Genomic DNA, 6,436 nt, shown 5'->3' with positions numbered 1-6,436 from the left:
AACTGCCTTCCGCCGGCTAGAATGTAAATTGCCGGCGGGATGGCACTCAGAGCACTTAATTTTCCGAAGTTTCCTGAGGTTTTCCAAAGTCGTCCAAAGTTGCCTCAGGAAACTTCGGAAAATTAAGTGCTCTAAGTGCCATCCCACCGTTCAGGGAGATTAGTCGCCCCGAAGAAGAGGAGATTTTGTTGCCGGGTGACTAATCTCCCCGAATCTGAGCATGTGCCCTGACCCTAAATGTCCTGCAGCCCCACATCATATGCCATTGATTCGGGGAGATTAGTTGCCCCCCGGTACTCGCTGTGATTCGTTTTCCGAAGTCGCACAAAGTTTCCTCGTTAGGCAGCTTCTGAAAATGAATCGCCTTGTGTGCCATCCCGCTGGCGATTTTTAATTATAGCTGGTGGGAAGGTAGGGGAAGGCAGTTCGGGAACATTGTCGCCCCGAAGAAGAGGCGATTTGTCGCTTTGGTGACGAATCTGCCCATGTGCCCTTACCCTAAGTTCAATTTTATTTATTTATTTATTATGCTCAGCTTGACCCATTCTCACTTGTTGGTAGTGAGAAGTAAGTTAGACAATGAAGGCCCCATCTATAAATTAAAATAGCAACACGGGTTAAATTTCATCAAATACTCCCATTTTCCCTACTTAAGATACAGGTATGGGACCTGTTATCCAGAATGCTCGGGAGCTGGGATTTTCCAGATAAGTAGTATTTCCATAATTTGGAACTCCATGCTTTAAGTCTACTAAAAAAATAATTTAAACATTTAGGGGGTTATTTATTAAAGTCTGAATGCCAAAAACTCAAAAAACTATATAATATAAAACTATAAAATCTGAATTTGTAGTGGGAAAAAAACAAATTCTTCAAGATGTATTATACTCTGAGGATGGAAAAAGTCTGAAAATCCAGCATCTAAGACCTACCGAGGAAGTCAATGGGAAAGGTCCCTATCCTATTTGGAATTTTATGTGGTCTGCGCTGGAATTAGCCTGAAAATCCAACTATTTCTGACTTTTCGGGGAAAATCCTGAAAAAAATTTAGCTATTCGGGAAAAAACCTCATACAATTAGTTTTTTGCTTTTGTTCATAATAAATGCGCTCCAATCGTGGATTCTAGTTTGGTTGGACTTTTTTAATTAAAATAGTCAGAAAAAGTCGGATTTTGATAAATAAGGCCCCCCCATAATCCCAATAAAGATGTTTTTGCTCCAAAAGGGATTAATTTTATCTTGCACAAGGTACTGTTCTAATTTTACTTCAATTTAAATTGAATTGGAAATTGTATAAAGGTAATAGAAATGTAGAACCATTTTAATTTTATAATCTCAGTCATTTCCACCTCCAGCAATCAAGCAGCAGGTATAATTTTTTGGCCACCTGTTTCATATCATATTGGTTACTATGAATTACTAAATCTGGGCAAACTTTCTGCCTTGTATTGCATATGTATTTCCTTAAATATCAATGAAGTCCATTATACATGTTCACAATAAATCGATTATACATAGATACAAAATTAAATGGATAATGCAGCACCTAAATTGCGTTAGAACAGGTTCTTTCAAGACATCGAAAGACATTGGGGCAGATTCACTAAAGGGCAACTTGTCGGCAGCAAACACTTCACACACTTCCCACCACTTTGTCAGGCGAAAATTTGTTACCACTACGCTAATTCACTAGAATGCAAAATTGCGTCCTTGGTGCCGAACGATGGTGACTTTTTGCTAGCGTTACTTTGGCAGTGATAGCATTTGAACAAAATTATTTTAGCAATCGCTTCTGCCTAGCAAAACTCCGTTAGTACTCTTACTCTTAGGTCAATTTGAATGGATGTTGTTATTAGGGAATGCTTGAAGTGGCCACTTTTTATTACAAATGTTCAAGGAATATGAATAAAGACAAACGAGATCCTCTAATGCCCTAGGCATGAGCCCACCCTAAAATGAATGTCCCATGCCCCTCAAATGTCTGGGGAAAAATGCTAACCCAAAAAAGTAATAGCTAGGACTTTTTCAGGCAATGCTGCTTAAAGAAGGACAAGTCGCCAGTGTTTGTACAACTTTAATGCATTTCCAGCAGACAGGATATGATGTCACTGACATAAGATTGAGTAAGATATAACCTCATTTTAGCAGTTTGTCTGGCCTGAGGTGGCAAAGTCAACTTTAGCCAAAGAGTCAACGTTCATAAAAATTCCCACTTCACTGAATTTGCAGAGTAACGACCGATCGAGTTAAACAAACGCTATCAACGGTCCCATTCGCTAGCGAATCGTCGCCTAAACCTGTTAGTAAATAAGTGCTGTCCCTGCGATGTGATTTCTGGCGAAATGTTGCTAGCGTTAGCCACTTCGCCCTTTAGTAAATCTACCCCATTGACTGTAGTGATGTGCAGGTTGCTATACAAAAAATGATGCGATTCGCATCGGAGCTCACCCAGTGTTGCTGTGTCTTCCTGGCCACAGCCTGTGTGAGACGCCAGCCACTTCACGCCGGTATTCAATGCAAGACACTCAGTATTCTCAACACATTCGGCACTAGTCCAGGACACGATATGTAGGCATCGGCGCAAAATATTAGGCTTTATTTCAACACATACATGAATGAGGGTTACAGCGGTGGATATGCAGGGCTGACTGACTACTCCTGAGGATCCCATGTCTTAGAACATAAGGAGCATGCAGACCTAGCATACGAAGCAGGATGAAGTGGGGTGTGGGTCCTACAGTGGCATCATTTTGGGTTAGGGTCGGGTAAAGGTTGAGTTTCTCCTGACCTGCACATAAATAACTACTTAGGCTCTCCTCACCTCTTGAATAGTTTGGTTTTCATGAATACTGTAAAATAGAGTAATTATTTGTAATAATAATAATAAATATATCGAGCTAAATTAGTATATACTAATATAAGTATTAGCAGAGGCGGAACTACCGGGGGTGCGCTAGCACCCCCTCAGGGCCCGCCGGGGGTTCGCATGTGTGCGCATCCAAAGCGAAAATTGTTTTTGGAGGAGGTGGGGGGCGGCTGCATGGCCTGCACCTGGGCCTCACGGGGGTGTTAGTCACATTACAGATTAATATATATTCTGTTTCTCTGTATCTTGTATAACTTGTAAAACAAAAACAGTCACTCAGAAAAAAGCTGGATCGTTTTTTACATCTCTAGATTTGTCATGGAGTGAAGATTTTGAGAAACTCTGCTATTTGCAGTAGAGAAAGCAAAAGCCGTCATCTGGAGGTTAGATTAGGCTTTATTCATTTAAGGAAAAAAATTATAAGAGGCAAAGGTTATATATATTTTTAGATGGTGACTGAATGTGCCCATGCTTGCACGATTGCCATCTTCTATGCTTACACCATGCTTCTGGCTGACATTTTGCCAAGCTCATGTTTGAGCTTGTGCTTTTATAGCAGAGCAATCACGCTGGACATGCAAGCTTCTTGTGAAACTCACTTTTAGCCCTTGTAAATTGCATACATGTAGAACTTTTTAGGCATCCTGTGTGCAACGTAATTCAGACAATAGTTTTGTTTCTCCTCATCCTCACCTGAAATTTCTCAAATATCTGACAGACTGCAAGATCAGGTGCTTGCTGGAACACGAGTGAAAGACAGGGAACTTTATGCATCCTGATTCCACCCTATTTACTCTGGGAGGCCTATTTAAAATTGCTCAAGCTTTGGGGACTGATAACCTCATCAAACTTCAGTTTATTCCACAGGTCTTCTTTTAAAAAATAACAAACAAAAACTTTTAGTATGATTGCAGAGGGTTATATTCTGAGACAATTTGCAAATGGTCTTCAGATTTTATTTGTGGTTTTAGAGTTATTTAGCTTTTTAGTCAGCAGCTCTCCAGTTTGCATTTTCAGCAATCGGGTTCTGGGGTTCATATTCCCAAAAAACCATGCATTGATTTGAATACGAGACTGGAATATGAATAAGAGTAGTATGAATATGAAAAGGGCCTGAATAGAAAGGTGAATACGTAACATAGTAAGTTAGATTGACAAAAGTCCTGTCCATAAAGTGCAATCTAGCAATAACTATACATGTATAGCCTTACAGAGTTTTTGGTTTTTTTTTTAGATGATGGCAGTGATCCCCATTTGAAAGCTGGGGAGAGTCAGAATAAAAGGACATAATTTAAAAAACTATAAAATATATAATGAAGACCAATTGAAAATTTGCTTAGAATTTCCATTCAATAACATACTAAAGTTAACTTAAAAGTGAACCACCTATTAAAATAGGCCCGTGTGTATAGTAAATACCATTTTGGCAAAATGCTGAAACACTGGCTGAACGATTCGCATGACTGGACAGTTAATATCAGTGGTTATACTTTTGTTTCAGAGGGACAGGGGCAATAGAAAAGGAGGAGGATATGTCTGTTTGGTAGACAGGATTTAAAAGCTAACATAATGGAGGAGGTGATGTTAGAAAATTAAGGGCCGAAGCCTTATGGGTGGAGCTCTTCACTGATTGCACCATGTGTAGGGGGGCCCTCCAAGCATTAAAGGGCACACTACACCAAAGTATAAAAAAACTTGAAAGTTTTTATTAAAAGTATTTTCAAAATCAGCTTACCAACCAACGTTCAGAAATGTTCCATTACAGATGCACAGGTATTCAATTATTCCCCACAGACACCGGACTTGTGAACCCAGCCTCTAGGCCTTTTCTTGCACCACCTACCAGTCAGGCAGTCTGTCGTACGTCCTACGAGCCCTCCACCTCGCCCCGGCAGGGCCGGCCTTAGGCCTATTGGACCAATTGGGCCCAATAGGGCCCCGCACCTCTGGGGGCCCCGCACCACAGGGCAGCACAGATAATATTTCCCTCAGCACATGATGCTGCCTGGCCTGCCCCCAACTTTGAGAGTCCAGCCCATCCCCAAATCCATAGGTCCAGCCCACCCCCAACTCTGATAAGCCAGCCTATCCCCCAACTCCATAGGTCTAGCCTGCCCCCAACTCTCATAGGCCCAGCTTTCCTCCAACCTTGATAGGCCCTGCCTGCCCCCAATCCAACCAAGCCTGCTCCCAAGCTGAATCGGCCCAGCCTGCCCCAAACTAATTGGCCCAGTCCACTCTCCTATTTCCTCCCTCTCTGTCTTACCGTGTGTGCCCCTATTATGTGCCCCTATTTTATCCCTCTCACTCTCTTACCTTGTCTGCCCCTTTCCTTTCTATTTTGTGCCTGTATGCCCTTATTTTCCTTAATACTTGGAGTGTCAGTAGTCAGCAACACTTTGTCTAGGGGCCCCGCCAACATGGTCCCAATTGGGCCCCACATTTGATAGGATCAGCCCTGCGCCCCGGTAGGAATTTCCATCTGCCACTTCCCTCCTTGAATATAAACGCTATAATAAATGTTGTAGAACACCAATTAGGGAGGCAAAGATAGAAAATGAAGATTGCATTGCGGCAGAGGCTAAGTCTAACTCCAAAAAGTTTTTTTTAAGTATGTTAATAATAAAAAGATCGGAGTTACATAGTTAAATTGGGTTGAAAAAAGACAAAGTGCATCAAGTTCAACACCTCCGAATGAAAACCCAGCATCCATACACACACCCCTCCCTACTTTCAAATAAATTATATATACCCATACCTATACTAACTATAGAGCTTAGTATCACAATAGCCTTTGATATTATGTCTGTCCAAAACATCATCCAAGCCATTCTTAAAGGCATTAACTGAATCAGCCAACACAACATCACCCGGCAGTGCATTCCACAACCTCACTGTCCTGTGAAGAACCCCCTACGTTACTTCAAATGAAAGTTGAGAGTGTGGTTCATTTAATAATAGTACCAGCATAGTTGTAACAGATACTGAAAAGGCAAATGTGCTAAATCAGATCTTTTCTTCAGTGTTTACAAAAGAGGAGTCAGAGTTCCAAAACTAGCCACTAAGCTGCACTGTTAACTTACCTCAAACTAGTTAGTGGTGCAGGATATGGTTCATAAAACTTTACTCAAAATTACTGTGAACAAGGGTTACATTTAAAATTTTGTCCTGGTGAATGACATTATGAGCAGTAATCAGCATGGCTTTAAGAAGGATAAGTCATGTCAGACTTGTAATTTTATATCTTTTTTTGATGAGGTAAGTAAGATGCTGGACAGTGAATGTTATCTACTTGGATTTTGCCAAAGCATTTGATACAGTGCCCCAAAAATGACTACTTTTTAAACTAAGGGCTATTGGGCTTAATGAAGAAGTTTGTATATGGATAAGAAACTGGCTACAGGATCGGCTACAGAGGGTGCTTGTTAATTTTATATTCTCTACTTGGAGTAGGGTTCTTGGTGGGGTCCCTCAGGGCTCTGTATTGGATCCACTTTTATTTAACTTGGTAATTAATGACTTAGGGGAGGGTGTTGTAAGTAATGTATCGGTGTTTGCAGATGACACAAA

The sequence above is a fragment of the Xenopus laevis genome, chromosome 3S, assembly GCF_017654675.1.
Source record: "Xenopus laevis strain J_2021 chromosome 3S, Xenopus_laevis_v10.1, whole genome shotgun sequence".
Classification (NCBI taxonomy): domain Eukaryota; kingdom Metazoa; phylum Chordata; class Amphibia; order Anura; family Pipidae; genus Xenopus; species Xenopus laevis.
Note: the sequence above shows the minus strand (reverse complement) of the source record.